General features: G+C 47.9%; 1 long non-coding RNA gene across 1 annotated transcript in view; it reads right to left on the reverse strand.

Moving 5' to 3' along the window:
• Positions 1-1,418: 1,418 nt before the first annotated feature.
• Positions 1,419-19,790, reverse strand: part of LOC100591245 — a 28,510-nt gene continuing 10,138 nt past the window's right edge. The window contains exon 3 of the long non-coding RNA XR_178920.3: positions 1,419-3,447. This is a non-coding gene — a long non-coding RNA (uncharacterized LOC100591245). The remainder of the gene's footprint in view (positions 3,448-19,790) is intronic.

A 19,790-nucleotide genomic window follows, 5' to 3' on the forward strand; every position in this document is an offset into this window, starting at 1 on the left:
GAGAGGCTGGGAGGAGGAAATATGTAGAATGCTCAGCACAGCGCCTGGCACCCGACAGGCCTGCAGTAAATAAGAGGCAGCTGGAGTGAGGCTGCCTGGGTGCAAATTCCAGCTCAAGCTTGAGCAAGCCCTTAGTGTCTTTTTATTTCTGTTTCCTCACCTGTAAAATGGGAAGAATCATAGTAAGTCCCTCATCAGGTTACTGTGAGTGTGAAATGAATTAACATGCATGAAAAGCTCTTAGATCACTGTCTGGCACGTCCAAATATTGTGGAAGTGCAAGCTGTTTTTATTATTACAGCAGTTCCCCTGACCTGAGGGGGATACATTTCAAGACTTTTAGTGGATGCCTAAAACCATGGATAGTAATACACAGATGGTCCCCAACATATGATGGTTAGACTTATAATTTTCTGACTTTACAATGGTGTGAGGGTGATGTGCATTCAGCAGAAAACATACTTACAGTACCCATACAACCATTCAATTTTTTACTTTAAGTACAGTATTCAATATACAAGAAGAAGCCGGGCACAGTGCTTCACGCCTGTAATCCCAGCACTTTGGGAGGCCAAGGTGGGAGGATCACTTAAGGCCAGGAGTTCAAGACCACCCTGGGAAACATAGTACCTCGTCTCTACAAAAATAAAAATTAAAAGATTAGCCAGGTGTGGTGGCATGCACTTGTATCCCAGCTACTTAGGAGGCTGAGGTGGGAGGATGGCCTGAGCCCAGGAGTTCATGGTTGCAGTGAGCTATGATCACGCCACTGCACTCCAGCCTGAGTAACAGAGCAGCCAGTCTCAAAAAAAAAAAAAAAAATTAAAATTAAGAGATGAGATACTCAATGCTGTGTTATAAAATAGGTTTGTGTTAGATGATTTTTTTTTCAACTGTAGGCTAGTGTAAGTGTTTGGAGGATGTTTAAGGTATGCTAGGCTAAGCTCTGATGTTTGGTAGGTTAGAGGTATTAAATGCATTTTCAACTTAAAGATATTTTCAACTGAATGAAGGGTTTATCAGGACATAACCCTATTGTGAGTTGAGGAACATCCGTATTGTTTTTTCCTATACACACATGTCTGTAGTAAAGCTCGGTTTATAAATTAGGCACAAAAAGAGACTAACAACAATAACGAATAAAATAGAACAACTGTAACAATATACTGCAATAAAAGACATGTGAATGCGGCCTCTCTCTTTCTCAGAATATCTTAGCGTACTGTACTGTACCATGGGTAAAGGGGACTACTCAACATGGTAGCTATTGGCTTTACTTTCCTCCATGCTGCAGTTCTTCGGGAGCTTGAGGTTTTACCTGCAAACTGGGGATAACAGCAGTATCTACCTAATAGATGAGGATTAAAAGAGATAATGTAGGGAGATAATGTATATTCAGGGCAACTTGAATCTATGTTCCTGGGTAAAAACATTATTTTTAATAAGACAGAAAATGTATTCAAAATGCTGTCTTAGTCCATTTTCTGCCACTATAACAGAATACCACCGACTGGGTAATTTATAAGGAAAAGACACGTATTTCTCACAGTTCTGGAGGCTGGGAAGTCCCATAGCAAGGTGCCAGCATCTGGTGAGGGGCTTCTTGCTGTGTTATCCCATGGTGAAAGGTGGAAGCACAAGCTAACAGGAGAGACAGCAAGAGAAAAGGGGGGTCCACTACTGCGATAATGGTATTAATCCATTCATGAGGGCAGAGTTCTCATGACCTGATCATCTCTTAAACTTCTCACCTTGCAACACTGTTGCAATGGCAATTAAATTTTAGCATGAGCTTTGGAGGGGACATTCAAACCATAGCAAATGCTTATCTCAGGCGTGGTGCTTAGCAGGCACACAATATACTCGCAGTGATGATTATCTGTTCACACAAGCTTGTGTTGGAATAATTAAGGTATGTGACTTCTCTGTCCTCCAGAGGAGGTTCATAGTGACATACATGGTAGCAAATATGTATCATAGATGCTGTAACTACATAAAACAAAGGCACATGGGTCTGGGCAGCTAGGATGGACAATTCCAGCCTCATCTACATCTACTCTTCAGGCAGAGGAGGCATCCTGGCACCTCCATGCCTTTGTGCTGGTGGAATTTTCCTTGCTGTATTCATTTCCTAGGGCTGTCATGACGAAATGTTACACACTAGGTACCTTAAAATAACAGATGTTTATCATTTCACAGTTCTGAAGGCCACAAGTCCAAAATCAAGGTGTTGGCAAAGTTGATTCCTTCTGGAGGCTCTAGTAGAGAATCAGTTCTCTGCCGTCTCTCTTTTCAATATCTTTTCTCATTTCTTTTTTCATTTCTCTTATTTCTATATGCATTAAGACTCAATCTGGCTTAATGCCAAAGGGTATTTATGAACTCAAGAAACTGCGAAGTCCAGGAGATAGTGGTGGCTTCAGGTGCAGCTGGACCCAGGGGCTCAAATGATATTTTCAGTCATCTGCTCTCCCACCATCTCTTGGCTCTGCTCTTCTCTTACTGGCTTCATTATCAGGCAGGCTCTCCTATCATGGATGCACATATTATCAGTAGCCCAGCAGAAAGAGAGTGCCCCTTTCAGAATAGTTCCAGGCAAAGCCCTGCATGTCACTCCCTTGGTCTGGCTTGAGTCACAGGTCCAGAGTTGAACCAATCACTGTGCATTTGATTGTCCAGGCTTGAGACCTGCACTCATTTATGACTGGGGGAAGGAGGTAGTGCCTTCAAAGGGAAATTGGGTTGAAGTTTCTAGACAAAGGGAGAAGGTATGATGAACTTGCCAAAATACTGACTATTCCCCCCACTCTCCTTCCTTTCCTCTGATTCCACCTCAGATGCTGAGCTGGACTCATGATGTGTGCAGAGACCCTGAGTCCTGGGTGTTCTCCAAGAGCACATGCTAAGTGGTGGGTGGGGTGAGAAGAGACAAGCGTTTGAAAGGCGAGATGTCAGGGCAGAAGAAGACCACTCAGCACCAAGAGTTTCTTCAGGGAATAAAAATGTCGAGACTTGAGGCCATCAGGTCCACTGCCTTAGTAGTATAAATGGAGAAACTGAGACCAAGGAGGTGAAGGGACTTGCTTGGGGTACCCTGTGAGTCAGTGGCAGAGCAAGAAGCAAAACATTCATCTCAGATTCCTGGGCTGGTCTTCATTCCCCCACACACTTGCATGGTCAGATGGGTGGTTGTTTTGTGGGATGTAGCTACCTGCTTGAAGGAGACTCTGGAGATGGTGCCCAAGAAGAGGTGCCATTTTGGATGGACACTGAAGGATGAGTAAGCATTTGCCAGGAGAGAAGGAATGGAACCCATACATCCAAATCCATACATCCTTCCATTCTCCCTCCTTCTCTTCCTTCCTTTCTCTCCCTCTCTCTTTCATTTCATTCTCCCTCTGGCCCTCCCTCTGGGGTGACTTCGGAGGGAGTGATCCTGGCTAGCACCTGGGAAGAGAGAGAAGAATTTGTTACAGCATCCAGGACTGAACCCATGAGAGCCTGAAATGGAGGGGTAGTGGTGAGACCAGAAGTCATAGCGTTCAAAAGCTTCCCAAGTAATGCAGGTGTCCAATCATAGAGGGTGCAGGTTTCCAGGAACAAAAACAAAACAAAACAACAGCCTCAAAACCAGGAACTGTACCTCCCTTGCCCAGAGTGGCCACTAAAAAAATTAATTTTATTGTGGTAATCATTTTGCAGTGTATTCATATATCACATGATCACATTGGACATCTTGAATATGTGCCATTTTAACTTTTCAATTATACCTCAATAAAACTGGAAAATAAGTAAATAAAATAATGAAAGAAAAAAATTCCAATTCACCAGTGAGTTCAGGCGCAGTACCCTGGGGATAGCAAAGCTTGTGGGTTACAAAAGCTTAAGGAACAAGAGGGAAACCTCGGAGTTGGAGAAAACTATTTAAAGCTACATGCCAGCCTCTACTTTCCCTCTGTCCAACCCCACCCAATTTATAATCCCAGTCTCCCTGGCAATTAGCCCAGATCTCCCTCCACGGGGAGGGGTAGTTAGAGCTGGTCATGTGACCATGGGGTCACGTGGCCCAGAGCTGGGCAGAAGCAGTCCATGTCCTCAAAGTGCTCCATGTGCTTTGCTCTGTGGGGCTGATTTGTCACCCCTTCTGTCCCAGCTTGGCCTGCTTGGAGGAACACCTGCTGTATTGGGGTCTGCCTCTGCACTTCCCAGCCTGGTTTGCCTTCTCCTGTGCTAGAGGGGAGTGACTGGGAGAAGCAGCTGGGGTGGTAGGCTTTGTGGCCTTGGGCAAGTCCTTTATCCTAAAAATGGAGGCTCCTAAGTGAGCCTCTCCTAAGTGAGCTCCAGTGAATTAGCTCCTAAGTAAGCCTTAGTCATTTTCTAAGTGAGCTTCACCATGGCTTTCCTCAGCTGCAAACTCCAGGAGCTGCCCCTCTCAGGGACAGTAACAGCTGAAGCCCTCATGGAAGTGGGGAACCTCTCCACCCTCATCCCCTCACCCCCTGCACCTCTGGGAGGTTCCTTTCCCACACCAAGTTCGTTCCCTCCCCACTTTAGGTTTCTGCACTTGCTGTTCCCTCTGCCTGGCACACCATTCCCCCAGCTCCTCCAGTGGCTAATTTCTTCTCATCCTTGAGGTCTCATTTTAATTGTCGCTGTCTCTTGTCATCCAATTACTGCCTACCCTCACCCCAGTTCTCGTCATTGCCTCATCACCCCATTTCTCCGTCTTCATAGCACTCACCCTATCTGAAACTATTTGTTCATCTGTCTATTGCCCATCTCTCTTCTAGAATGCAAAGTCCATGACATGTGTCCCATCTTACTTGTCTTATTCACAGCTGAATCCTCATTCCTGATAACTATGCTCAACACAGTAAGGACTCAATAAAGTTCATGAATGACTGACTGCCTCATTTTGCAGATGAGGAAACTGAGGCTCAGGGAGAGTAAGTGATTATCTTAAAGTCCACCACAAACTATCTGCAGACTCTGATGTCCTTATTCCTTCCTTTAGGTTATACTTTTCCCCTCATCTGTAAATGGGTACAATGGTGGCTCCTGACTCTTTCTAATAAGAAAGTTACAGGACCTAGAGATACCCCTTCCTCTAGGTGGGAACTCGAATCAGAACAACACAAGCCCAGGTTTCTTCTCCCTCTTCAGGTGGGAAGCCTTTCAAACTCACTGCCAGCAGTGCCCGGAGAAGGAAACCATAAAACCTGTGACAGCATGGTTTATTGCACCCATGCAAACACACCCCCAGGCCAAATCAAGTTTTTCCCAAATCATAAAACCCTAGAATGTCAGCGCTGGCAGAGAACTGGGAGACTGTGTAACCTGGAGGCTCCCAGACCTCACTCAGCAATGGCCTTACTTGGGGAACAATTTTGAAACTCAGATTTCTAGGCTCTACCCTGAGCATCTATGCTAGTTGGAAGTGCAAAGGGTTTGCTGAGCTCTAACACCTGGAAAAAACAAAGGGAGGAAGCAGGATGGGGCATGGGGTCGGGTCAGAACACAAATGTGCAGATATGATACATTTCTGCCAGCCCAGTGGGGAGCTGCAGATCAAAGGTGGTTTGAGGAGTCCTGAGTTGGGCAGAAATGACCATGGCCCTGGTGCCACTGCCATGCTCACTGGCCAGGTGCCACCCTAAAGATCATGCCCTCATCTCCCAGGGCCTCGCTCAGCCACTGGCCAGGGGCAGCCCAGGAAAAGCACGACCTTGAAGGAAGCAAACACGGATGAGCTGGAAGTTATCCACAGAACACACCCCCGCAGCGGGGCAAGGAGGCTTTTCTTGAAGGGAAGGCAGCGCATCTCCATGCTGCTGCACTGCTCGAATCCATAAATCATAAAATCCCAAATCATAAAACCCTAGAATGTCCCCTGGAGGGACCTGAGATTTGGTATTTTAGTAAGTTCTCTGAGTGCCTTAAGCTCCTAAATGACTCCTTTTCCAGTGCTCTTTCCTTTGCCCAGGCTTCTCCAGGCCAGCACAGTCAAGAGGAGCGTCCATCCCATATCTGGTAGCCACATTTCAGGAGAGATGGAAAGAGGCAGGTGGCCCAGGCTTCAGGATCTGAGAGAGATGGTTTAAGGCTTTGGTTCTTAACCAAGGGTAATTGTATCCCCGGGAGATATTTGGCAATGTCTGGAGACAGTCTGGTCATAACAACTGGGGCAGGAGGTGCTAGTGGCCTTTAGTGGGTGGAGGTCAAAGATGGTGCTAACATCCTACAATGGACAGGACAGTCCCCACCCCAAATAATTATCTGGCCTAAAATGTCAATAGAGCTGTGGTTGGTAAATCCTGGTCCAAGACCTTCCTGAAATCAGGGATGGTATTTGGTGAGTACTAGGTGCATTTTCCTGATTTTGGCTTTCCCAGTTTGGGCTGTGACCCAGACTAGGTTAGGACCTTCTGTCCTCTGGGCTCTGGCTTGCCAGAGCCATCTGGTGCCTAAACCTGCCATCCTTGTGTTCCCTCCAGGCCTTTGCACTTGCTATTCCCCCTGCCAGAACAATCTCTCCTACCCACCTCCAGCCTTCTTCATCACCTGACGCCTTTATTCATCACTTACTCTGTGCCAGGAACTGTGCTCAGTACTTGCCTGGTTTTTCTCATTTAGTCCTCACAAGCACCACCCTCTGAAGGTGGTGTAATTATTGTCCCCCATCTAGAGATGAGGGAACAGAGACATAAAAGGGTTAAGTGGCTTGCCCAAGGCCACACAGTCAGGGAGTGATAAAGCTGGAATCCCAGCTCAGGCAGGCTCCAGAGCCCAGAATCCTAACCACTGCACTGCCCTACCTCTTCAACAGCTGCCTTCCCACCCTGACTGTCCGTGCACTGGTCCACAGCCTCCTCCAGGCGCTGGGCTTGGTGTGGGCAGGGACCTTGTGCCTGGCATGGTTCCTCTTACAGAAGGGGTCCTTTGGAAATATTTGGTGAGTGGACGAATTCATAGCATTCTAGTCTCCATTCTTGAAGCTCTATGGCTACACTCAGGTCAGCCTCAGAAGGCAAAGAGCCTGTGATCCACCGTTGAGTTAGAATTGAGTATTCGAGTTCCTGGTTCTCATTGGAGAGTGATGGAAGAAGTGCCCACTTGAGGAAGGCTTCTCTAGGTTTGGTGGAAGCCTATGTTCATTACTGTGACTCCATGTCCCTTCTGTGAATGGTCACAGGATAGAGCTTGCTTTGGAGGACATTGTGTCTAGGGAAACACTGGACCCCTTCCTCACCTTGGCGTTTCCAGTGCTGGGTGTGGTGCCTGCTGAACAGTGGTGCTTTAGGTTCCAAGGGCAGCTGTAATAAATTGCTACAAACTATGTGGCTTAACACAACAGAAATTTATTCTCTCATGGTTCTGGGGGCCAGAAATCCAAAATCAAGGTTCTCAGCAGGGCCATGCCCCCTCTGAAGTCTCCAGGGGAGTCCTCCATTGCCTCTTTCAGCTCCTGGTGGCTCCAGCCATTCCTTGGCTTGTGGCTTCTTCACTGCAGTCTCTGCCCCCATCTTCTTGTGGGTATGCATGTGGTCTTCTTCTCCTTTTCTATATCTTATGAGGACACTCGTCATTGGATGTAAGACCCACCCTAAATCTAGGACGAGCTCATCTTGAGATCTTTAACTACATCTGCAAAGACTCCATTTCCAAATAAGGTCACATTCACAGGGGTTAGGAACTGGACATATCTTTTTGATGCCACTATTCAACCCATGATAGTGAAGTAGTTACAATAAAACAACAGTATTGGTATCAACGATACTGATGTCCACGGTTAATTATTCAATTACAATCCCGAGTCCTTTCCGTATGCCTTGGCCTTATTAAAGACTTTTTTTTTTTTTTTTCAGCATCTTGCTCTGTCGCCCAGGCTGGAGTGCAGTGGTGTGATCTCGGCTCACTGCAACCTCCGCTTCCTGGGCTCAAGCGATTCTCCTGCCTCAGCCTCCTGAGTAGCTGGGACTACAGGCACCTGCCACCATGCCTGGCTAATTTTTTTGTATTTTTAGTAGAGACAATGTTTCATCATATTGGCCAGGCTGAACTCCTGACCTCATGACCCGCCCGCCTTGGCTTCCCAAAGTGCTGGGATTACAGGCGTGAGCCATCACGCCTGGCTGGCCCTAAAGACTTTACCTGCAGCATCTTCTTTGATACTCACACCAACCCTCACTCCTCCCCAATTCACAGACAAGGAAGCTGAGACTCAGAGAGGCAATGTGACTCTCTTCCAAGGTCTTAAATTTCCAAAGCTGGCTGTGCATCTGAATCACCTGGGGTGGGAGAGCTTGCCTTAAAAAAAAAAAAAATGCAGATTCTTACACCTTATCCACAGATGATTCTGACTTATGAAGGTCTAGGATGAATAAAAAAATCTGCATTTTTATCAAGAGAAAATTTCCTCCTAGTTAGGTTTGGGAATGTGTCCTGGTTACTGTTGCTGTGTAACAAATTACCCTGCTCCTTAATGGCTTAAAACACTCATTTTAATTTGTTCTGGGTTTTGTGGGCCAGGAACTTGGGAAAGGCTCAGCTGGGTGGTTCTCACTTGAGGGTCTCTCATGCAGTTGCAGTTCACATGTTGGTTGGGGCAGCAGTCAGTTGAAGGCTCAGCTGGGCTGGATGTCTGAGATGGCTCACTTCTGGTGACTGGCAGGTGATGGTGGCTCTCTGTCAACAGGGGCTTCTCCACGTGGCTTCTTCAGCATGGTGGGCTCAGGGGCGCTGGACTTCTCAGAGAGAGGCTCACAGGCTCCAGGCATGAGGAGATCACACAGCATCACTTCTTCCATATTCTTGGTTATAAGTGAGTCACAAACTCATCCAGATTCAAGTGGGGGGAGGAGGGGGACATAGACCTCACCTCTCAGCAAGAAGACAGTCAAGGAATTTGTGTTCATTTCAAAAAAAAAGACTATGACAGAGTGGCTGCACACTACCCAGCAATACCTTCCTTTTGTCTTTTGGCTGAATGTTCATTGAAGTAGGTTATGTTAAGATGAACATTATCCTGGAAAAAGGATGTCAAGCCAGGCTGGAAGACCTCACTCCTACCTACCCCATCCACCAGATTCCCACCCCAACCAGATTGGAGAAATGTTGTTTAGTCACCAAGTAGGGGGACAAAAAAGAGAATGGAAACTTCTATGTCAGCTCTGACACTTTCTCTCCCTCAATCCCATCCATGCCATCTGCTGTGGTCTAATGTTTGTGTCCCCCCAAAATTCCTCGCCCTTAATGTGATGGTATTAGGAGGTGGGGCCTTTGGGGGGTGGTTAGGTCATGAGGGTGGAGCCCTCATGAATGGCATTAGTGCCCTTATAAAAGAGACCCCTGAAAAATCCCTTATCCCTCCCACCATGTGAGGACACAGCTAGAAGGTGCCATCTATGAACCAGGAAACAAGTCCTCACCAGACACCTAATCTGCTGCCATCTTGATCTTGGACTTTCCAGCCTCCAGAACTAAGAGCAATAAATTTTTCTTGTTTATAAGCCAACCAGCCTATGGTATTTTTGCTACAGCAGCCCACATGGACTAAGACACCATCCCTCGTCATGGGAGAGAGGAAGAAAGAAGGAGGTCTCTGTTTCAGTATGAACCAGTTCTAAAGGCAGCCACAGCCTTCTGGTTCCCCAAAACAAAAGTGGATCGGGGGTTGTCTGTCCCTTGCCCTCCCTTAACAAATGCTTCTCTCTCTATCTTTCTGGGTGACCAGCTCCTATTCTCTTTGCCTCAGTTTCCCTTCTATATCTGGGCTGAAACACAGGTTGCAAACTTGTTAACAGATTTCATGTATCCCTTTTAATGCTTTTAATCTGAATTGCTGTCATTTTTAAAAATAAGAAAATTTCACCTTTAAGCAAAATCTGGTTTAAGCAAAATCAGCACAGTTGGCCTTTCTGAGCCCCTCTTCCTGCATGGCAAAGACTGAACAGTGGCCACCCCCATACAGGGGCTGGGGCTCACATGTTGCCCATCCCTCAACACCTTTCACGTGTCTTCCTACCTGACCAGCCCCTGCAGGCATTGGGAGCTGCAAGCCATGGTGTAACATTGTACATTTTGAGTTAGATAGCATGATGCCCACTCTGCAGATGAGGAAACCGAGGCACAGAGAGTTTAAGCAACTCCCCTGAGGCCAAATGCACAGGCAATTGCAGGGCCCAGATTCAGGACTCCTTCTCCCTTTTCTCCACAGGCACTGCCGCCTCTGAGTGGTCAGCACTGCCCCTCAGAGAGAGGCCTACCTGGTTCATTTCCCAGAGAAGCACCTGAATGACGCTCCTCCCCGTTTGTCTCTTCAAGGGGCTGGGCTATGTCAGGACCAACCTCCTCGCCATCTTCACCTGCAAGGCATTTCTCCTACAAGCTGGGAGAAGCCTGTTTCAGAGAAGATTCAAGAGACAGAGCAGATCCTGCTTAATGAGCAGTGGGCAGCAATGGAAGAATGAATGTCCAAGGAGGTGGGGGAGGGGATGCTGTAAGGAGAATCGGTGAGGGCACCCAGTGACTTCACGGAGCTGGCCACCCTCTTTCCTGTTGGTGCCTCCACCCACAGGGAATCCAGGTAAGAACTACCTGCACCATGAGGGCCCTCTCAGCTCTCAGCTCCCATCAGGCTCCTCCGGTGTCCAGTGCCCCCAGAGAGCAAGGGGTCCAGGGGTTCCTGCCATTCATTCACTCATTTGCTCATTCCTTTATCAGCACAAAGTGTACTTACTGAGCAACTACTATGTGCCAACACCAGGCACTGCCTTAGCACTGGGAACACAGCAGAGAATAGGTAGAAAAAGAATTCCTGCCCTGGTGGAGATGACAGTCTGTCAGAGGCGGCAGATGGTAAATAAATACATTGACACACAGAATCATGTATAGGAGGACACCCTATGCAGGAAGAGCAAAACAGAATAAGAGGCCAGACAAGAACGATAAGGGTCACTATTTTAGATGCAAAAAAAAAAAGGAGAGGAGAGGAGGGGAGGGGAGGGGGAGGGAAAAACCCCACCTCCCTGCAAAGGGACATTTGTAGAGGCAGGGGTCTTGCTATGTTGCCCAGGATGGTCTTGAATTCCTGGCCTCAAGGTAATCTTTCCATCTCAGCCTCCCAAAGTGCTGGGATTAAAGGTATGAGCCACCATGCCTGGCTGGGGCAAAGGGACATTTGAGAAGCCACTGGCATGAACTAAAGGAGTGAGCCATAGAGGTGGAATGTTCCAGGCCAGGGACAGCAGGTTGGAGTCCCTGAGTGGGCAGGCACCTGGGGCGCCCAGGCCAGGGTGGTAGGGATCAGGGGAGATCAGAGAGGTCGCAGGCAGGATCTGGTAGGTGTTTGGTTTTAGCCTGAGTGAGATGGGAGCTGTGGAAGGAGTGATAGGATCTGACTTAGGTTGTCAGAGGCTCACCCTGGCCACCAAGTAGGAAATGGATGTGGGGGGCAGTAAGGCCAGGATGGAAGCAGGGATACCAGGGAGGAGGCTCTGGTGTCATCAAGGTTAGAAGCAGTGGGGGCTTGGACCCACGTGGGTGTAGAGCCGATGGGACAAAAAGGTCAGACTCACAGGGAAAGTGACAGGTTTGGGCACCTCCACCCCAGCCAGCTGTCCGTCCTCCCTTTCCTGCATAGGTGGAAAAGGAGCAATAAGTGATAGGCCTACTTCCCAGATTCCTGGATGGGCGAGGGAAGGGCTCCCAGCTCCTCAAAAAAGATGCCCTGCTGGGAATCCACTCAGCCTCCCAGGAGATGGGGCCTGGGAAGCCACGCTGGGGTTAGCAGCAGAGCTGGTGAGTTCAGTGCTTGGGCAACGGTATCACGTGAGACCCACATTTCCCCTCTAGTCAGCCTCTCTGATGCTGGTCAGCCATCTTGAAATGCATGTCTTTTGCTAGAAGGGTCTCTTGTGGCTCATGACATAAGGGCTAAGTCCCCACTCTGCCATTCACTAGCTGTTCGACCTTAGGCAAGTGGCTGCACCTCTGTGAGCTTTAGTGTTTCCATCTATAAGTTGGGGACCTTTAAATAGTGCTTATCATCTCAAAGGCTTATGAGGATGGAATGAGATAGTGTAATGAAAGCGCTTAGCACAGGGCCCGGCACTGGCCCTGTGGTGGACTGCAGAAATGGCCATGATATCTAGGAGCTCTTCCTATCAGGAAGTAGAGTCCGTTTCCCCAGTCCTGGAACCTGACCTGGCTCTGTGTCTTGCTTTGTCTCCTAGAATGCAGGGGAAGTAATGGTGTGCCCATTTCAAGCCTCAGCCTTAAGTGGCCTTGTAGCTTCTGCTCTTGGAACCCGATGCCTACAAGCAAGGAAGCCTGCGCCAGCCTGTTGGATGATGAGAGACCCCTATCCCTGCGGCCAGCCGGCCAGCTGCCAGACACGGGAGTGAGGCCTAGATCATTCAGCCAATGTTCAACCTACCAGCTGCCTGCAGACACATGAGCAAGACTGGCCAAGACCAGCAGAGCCAGTCCACATCAAAAGTGTCACCCAGCCAACTCACAGAGTCACAGACAAAATCAATTGTTATTCTGAGTCCTAAATTTGGGGGTGGGTTGCTGTGTGATAAACACCAACTGACCCAAAGCCAACTCAGCTTATGTGCCTTCCTGTTGTCTAGGCTTAGCACAGATGCCACACTAAATAATGCCCCACCCCAAATGTCCACATCCTAATCTCCAGAACCTTTGACTATGTGACCTTCCATGGCAAAAGGGATTTTGTGGGTGCGATTCAGTTAAAGATCTTGAGCTGGAGAAATGATCCTGGATTATCTGGGTGAGTCCAATGTTGCCACAGGGATCTTTATAAGAGGGAGGCAGAGTCAGAGAAGGAGATGTGATAATGGACGCAGAGAGAGAGAGAGACTGGAAGATGCTACACAGCTGGCCTTGAAGAAGGAAGAAGGAGCTACAGGCCAAGGAATGCAGGTGGCCTCTACAAGCTGGAAAAGGCAAAGAAACAGGCTCCTAGAGCCTCCAGGAGGAATGTAGCCCTACCAATGCCTTGATTTGGGGCCTTTTTTTTTTTTTTTTTTAGAGATAGGGTCTTAAAAAAAAAAAACCCTATCAAAACTCAGAACAATGATTGATTTTGTTTGTGATTCTGTGAGTTGGCTGGGTGAGTCTTTCAGTATGGGTCTAACCCTTGGCTATATTGCCAAGGCTAGCCTCCAACTCCTGGATTCAAGCTATCCTCCTGCCTCAGCCTCCCAAGTAACTGGGACTACAGGCATGTACCACTATGCCCAGTCTCAGGACTTCTGACCTTCAGAACTGTAAGAGAATAAATGTTTGTTATTGTAAGCCACGAGGTTCGTGGTAATTTGTGACAGCACTAACAGGAGACGAACACAGAATACTAGGTCTCTGTGCCTGCTGCACTTCCTGCCTGCTGATTAAAAGCAAGCTGGGAACCCGTTTTCCTTGAGACAGATGACCCTGACTATTGACAGGTATAAGGAATCAGAGTAAAAACAGCAATCCTAATAACAGTTACTATTAATTCTTGAACCCTTATCACATGCCAAGCACATTAGGCTAATGGCTTTGTATGTGTTATTTCATTTAATCTTCACCTAAGGCATATGAGGAAGTACTATTACCAGCCCCATTTTGCAGATGGGAAAACTGAGGCTCAGAGAGTTTCTAAAACATACCCAAGTCCACACCACTAGAAAGTGGCAGGAGAGAGTCACATTCGGGCCTGTATGATCCCTGATGATCAGAAACTCAAACCTTCCCTGGGCTCAGCTCATGCAGGAGGAACCCTCTTTTCCCTCCCATCTCTGTTTTGCCTCTTCCCCAGGTTGGGCGGGGGGGGGCTTCCCATACATTTCCCTTCCTCTCAGCCCCTTTTTCTTTCTCTCCAAGCCTCCACAAAAGGCTCTTTCACTCTTCACATGCCATTTTATCCGGCACAGACAGCCTGGCATTTTTGAGAGGAACTTTATTTTCTTTTGGCTTTCTCTCTGCTTTGTAGCAAAGAAAATAGAAATTGCAAAATTATAGACAAGTTCTCAGACTGTAGATTTCTGATCCCAAGAATTCCCTGCAGCCAGGATCGGTTGGCACAGATGACTGGCACAACGCCTGGCTTCCCCTCCTCCCAGCTCCAGGCCTCCACCTGCTGGGCGGCATCTTGTCTCCCATCCTTGTGAGAGATTTACCTAAAATTAACAGTACACGATGATCTCACTTGCAGAGGACGTCTGTGACTTGTACTTGACTCCTTGTTATGTGAGAAGCACTCCAGTTTTTTTAGGGGAACTGCAGCTTGCTCCCTCTCAGGCCAGGTGGCCTTGATGTAGCTGACTCCACCCCCAACTTATGGGAGAGGCAGGTGACCCAAGGCCAACGACAGTGCCACATCCCCTCTCCCATAGTGACTGGTCCAGGCACAGGCATGTGCTCCAAGATGAGCCAATCAGAACTGAGGAACAAGGATGCCTGTGCCTTTCCTGGCACTATCGGGAAAAGTCACTCTCATTTTTGCTGTGGTCAGTGGCTGAGCAGCTGGCGACCATCGTTGCCAGTGTATGGGGAGAGGGTGCCTGAGGCTGAAGCCAATACAGAGGAAAGTATAAGTGAGGTTTCAAAAAGGACAAACTCTTGAGGCTATTGTTTGAGGACCTGGATCCAGCTGTGCCTGAAGTCCTAGATATAATCATTAACTTTTCAGTCAATGAGAACATGAATTGCTTTTTGCTTAAGCCACTTTGTGCCAGATGTCTATCACATCCAGCTGGACCAATGTAATAGCCAATGTTTATGGAGAATCATTTATTTTATTTTATGTTTTTGAGAGAGAGTCTCACTCTGTCACCCAGACTGGAGTGCAGTGGTGCGATCTCGGCTCACTGCAACCTCTGCCTCCCAGGTTCAAGTGATTCTCCTGCCTCAGTCTGCTTAGCTGAGATTACAGGTACCCACCACCATGCCCAGTTTTTTTGTGTTTTTAGTAGAGATGGGGTTTCGCCATATTGGCCAGGCTGGTCTTGAACTCCTAACCTCAAGTGATCCGCCAACCTTGGCTTCCCAAAGTGTTGGGATTACAGGCGTGAGCCACTGCACCTGGTCAGAACTGTTTTAGTTTGGGTTCTCCTGAAAGCAGAGCTTGAGACAAGGACTTGGGCGCAGATAACTTATTTGACCAGTGATCTCTGGAAGCAGGAGTGAGGGATAAGGGAGAGTAAGTCAGGGAAGGAGGAACGTCAATGTAAAAGTGCCAATACAGACAACAAAGACTCGATTTCTTTGGAACCTGTTGAGGGGTGTAGAGAATGCTTTCCAGAATTGTCTACTGAAGACCAGAAGACTGCAACAGCATCCACTGTCCTTCACTGTCACTAGGGGCTGGCCCCAGGGGCGATGTGGTAGGCAGAATGATGACCTCTAAAGCTACCCATTTCCTAATCTCCAGAGCCTGTGAAATGTTCGGTGACATGGCAGAGGGAATTAAGGGTGCAGATGAAATGAAGGTTGCTAACCAGCTGACCTTGAAACAGGAAGACCATGCTGGGCTATCTGGGGGGCCCCGTGTAACCATGAGAGCTCTGATAAGTGGAAGGGAGTGGATGAGAGAGGGAGAAGCAGAGATGGCAATGGGAGAAAGACTCAGCCCAAAACATTGCTTGCTTTGAAGATGAAGGAAGGGACCATGAGCCAAGGATTAAGGGCAGCTTCTAGAAGCTGGAAAAGGCAAGGAAACAATTATCCCCTAAGCCTCTAAGGGTGCAGTTCTTGATTTTTAGCACAGCGAGTCCCATGTTAGGCTTTTGACCTCCAGAACTGTAAGATAGTGAAGGGGTATTTGTTTCAAGCCACCCAGTGTGTGGCAATTTGATACAGTTGCTATAGGAAAGTAATACAAGTCATAACCCTCCATGTCCAGGCTGCATTGTGTATGGTTGAGTGGACTCCCATTGCATCCAACAGGGCCTAAGACTAAAAGAGGAAAGACACACAGCTCATGCCGGAGGCTGTGTACTGTCACCATAGTGAATCTCAGTTTGCTTGCACAGAATGGCCCACTGCAGCTGCAACTTAATTAGAGTTGGGCCAAGGGGACACCATGACACAGGTAACCAGAGGCAGCTGCCACAAGCAGTTCCTATGTGCCAAGCACTGTGCAACTGAGTAACTCCTTCCCTGCCCATGGCAGACATCACTAATCAATTACAGCATTCTTGCTCCATAAGTCCAGACATGGCTGCAACATCATTCCGCACACAGTGCTCCAGGCAGGCATTACCGATGTGATTGGAGTTGGAAGGGTCAAGAGATTCCATGGCCATAATCGGTTGAAGATGAAGGAAGGGGCCATGAGCCAAGGATTAAGAGCAGCTTCTAGAAGCTGGAAAAGGCAAGGAAACAATTCTCCCCTAAGCCTCTAAGGGTGCAGTTCTTGATTTTTCAGCACAGCGAGTCCCATGTCAGGCTTTTGACCTCCAGAACAGTAAGACAGTGACAGTGGAGGATGAATCCAACATCCTCCTCAATAGCAAAGCTTCAAAATCCTAAAATTGAGAAAGAAAATACTCTTGGGAACACAGCTCTGCCTAAGAGAAGTGTTACTAAAGGGATTCCAAATTCTTCCCTGTCTCCACCCTATGTCCACATCACCCCAAGATTTGCCTCTTCCCTTGGGTCTTCTTGTTACCTATGTGACTACCACATGCTAGTAGATTACTAGTGTCTACAACCATGAAAATTGCTTCTACTTATTGAGCACCTATTCCATGCCAGACACTGTTACAGACCTGTCGCCTAAATTTTAGAACATTCTCAGAATGAAGGTATTAGCCCTACTTTGAAGATGAGGGAATTGACGTTCAGAGACATTAAGTGCTTCTTACTAGCCTAGGGTCACATCATTGCCACCCCTAGTCAGGGAAGTGCTCCCTTAAATGACCAAAACATAAAAGCAAGCTGCTTGCATTTAATAATACAGCACGAGGGGCCGGGCGCAGTAGCTCACGTCTGTAATCCCAGCACTTTGGGAGGCGGGGGCAGGAGGATCCCTTGAGCTCAGGAGTTTGAGACCAGCCTGGGCAACATGATGAGACCCCACCTCTACAAAAAACAAAATAAAAAAGTAGCCAGGCATAGTGGTGCACGTCTGTAGTCGCAGCTACTCAGGAGGTTAAAGTGGGAGGATTGCTTGAGCCTGGGAGGTCAAGGCTGCAGTGAGCCATAATCACACCACTGCACTGCAGCCTGGGCAACAAAGCGAGACCTTGTCTTAATAATAATAATAATAATAATAATAATAATAATAAATAAAGTATGAGGACGGGGCTCGGATAGCTTTAAAATACTCAGAGCAAAAATGGGAGAAGTATGTGAAAAGGGGACTCATTCCCTCATTTATTCATCCAGAGTTTCCTAAGCAGCTACTATATGCTGGGTGCTGGGGCTACAGCACTGACTGTGCCAGAGGTAGTTTCTATCCTCATGGAGTTCACAGCCTCCTCGGGGAGGAGAGACCACACACACACACAGGCCAATACACAAACAACAAACTTCCAGATTGTGACAAGTGTCCTGGTGGGCATGAGGAAGGTGCCAAGATAGAGAACTTCAAGATGACCTCTTTGAAAGCAGCTCTTTCCCTCCTTACAAATTCCCTTCCATCTGCTTTCTGGGATTCTCCCAAGCAGGTCACTTTTATCCTCAGTATCCAGTGGTACGAGTCCATTTTCTCAAAAAGCTACCCATTTCCCATCATGGTTCTCATTTCAGTCTCCCTAATCATTTTGGCTCATCTTCCTGTATTAATTAATTAATTAATTAAACATTTATTGAGCTCTGACTGTGCGTGTGAGGATGGCCGTATAGTTCGCTCTGACTCTGTGATTACCCCCATGAACTCTATTATCCTGGGTGCCCAAAACCATGGTGACTGAGGTATGAGGGCTATAATCCATATGTTAATAGATTGCTAGAGCCATAAGGATCCTGGAGTTTATTTGCGGAGTTTCAAAGTTGACCAGCACTTTGGGAGGCTGAGGCAGGAGGATCGCTTAAGCCCAGGAGTTGGAGACTGGCTTGGGCAACATGCTGAAACCCCATCTCTACAAAAAATACAAAAATTAGTCGGGTGTGATGGTACATTCCTATAGTTCCAGCTACTCAGGAGGCTGAGGTGGGAGGATCACTTAAGCCCAGGAGGGAGGTAGAGGCTGCAGTGAGCTGTGATCACGCCACCATACTCCAGCCTGTGTGACAAAGTGAGACTCTGTCTCCAAAAAACAAACAAACAAAAAACCACAAATTCCTACAGAGGGCAGGCAGTCACCATGAAGGTGTGAAAAGTAGCTGGGTGTAAGACAATAGGGAATGGTGGAAACCGTGGTGAACTGGAGACCTCATACACTGCTTAAAAGTGGGGACTACTACTCCTTTCCAGCACATGGCTGCCATGCGGAAATACAGGCCCAGCATGCATAGATTTTCCTATTTTTTTAAGAACCCAGAAATTAAACATTTTTTGCAAACTCTCCCAACTTTTAAATGCTGGCAATCAATGCAACTAAAAATAAAAACTGAGTGGGGAACAGGGGGCTCACTGCCCATAGGCTGATCTGACTCTCCATCTATAACACTATTTGTGTTACAGATGGGGAAACTGAGGCTCAGAACAGTGAGGTGGTTTGTCTAAGATTTTACAGGGCAGCTCAGTAAAATTGGCCCATTTTCCTTAGGACCAGAAGCCCATGGCACCTCTTTTCCAGGGTCACTAAACCCTCCCCAGGAACTCCAGGGCAAAGGAATCTCCCTGTGGATGGGGACCAAAGTGGGAGGTGGAGGCAGAGCTTTTTCTAAGTTCAGGACTCAACATGGGCACCCACATTCCTGACGCATTTTTCAGAGGCTGGAAAATGATTCAGAGTGTGTGGACACAAGAGTCCTCGTTTTCACTCCAGGTCTCCGCCTTTGTGTCTCTCAGTCTCTCTCTGTCTCTGTACCGCCTATCTGCGTCTCTCAGTCCATTTCCTGGTCTCTCTTCTTTCAGTCTCTCTCATCGTTTCTGCCCATCTGTGTCTGTCTCTCTTCCTCTCCTTTCCCTCTCCTTCTCTCTCTTCCTGCTTATCTCTCCCGCTTCTGTCTCTCTGCTCTGTCCGTTCCTCTCTGTCTCTCCGCATCTCTCGCTTCATCTCCGCTGCTCTCCCTTACTCCCTTCCCACAGCCCCGTCCCCCCCGGGTCTCTCCTCTCCTGCCCTCTGAGTCCCTCCGGCCACCATGGAAAGGTTACTGTAAACGGGAATGAAGCTGAGGGCAAAAGTAATCAACCCCCTGGCTGACCTCCGATCCCGCTCCCCACGCCCAGGCTGGCTCCAGCAGCGCCACCTCCCCCGCCACAACCCCAGCCCCCCTCCCTCCCCACCCCCAGGTCCCCTTGCTGACAAAAGGCCTATCTTCTCTCTGCCTAAATGATTTAAATTCTAATCAAACATCATTTATAGTACATCTCGGAGCCGTCTCCTGGGAGCTGCTCCCACATGAGACGTTGCCATGGCAACCGGGGGGTCTTGTTTCAGAAATGTCAGATTGTATTATTGTCTTCACACTTCTCTGATAACCTGGTGTCTCTCCCTCTCTCTCTCCCGCTCCCTCACTCACACCACCATCCCCAGGATTTTATTCCTCCTCTTTCTCTCCCCCTCTCACTGCCTTTCTAACCTCCATTCAACCCCCTAGACTCTTCCCAGGACCCCCCAACCTTCCTCCAGCCCCAGGACAAAATGGCCTGATCGATTTCATCCTCCAGCCTC

The sequence above is a fragment of the Nomascus leucogenys genome, chromosome 10 (genome assembly GCF_006542625.1).
Source record: "Nomascus leucogenys isolate Asia chromosome 10, Asia_NLE_v1, whole genome shotgun sequence".
Classification (NCBI taxonomy): Eukaryota; Metazoa; Chordata; class Mammalia; order Primates; family Hylobatidae; genus Nomascus; species Nomascus leucogenys.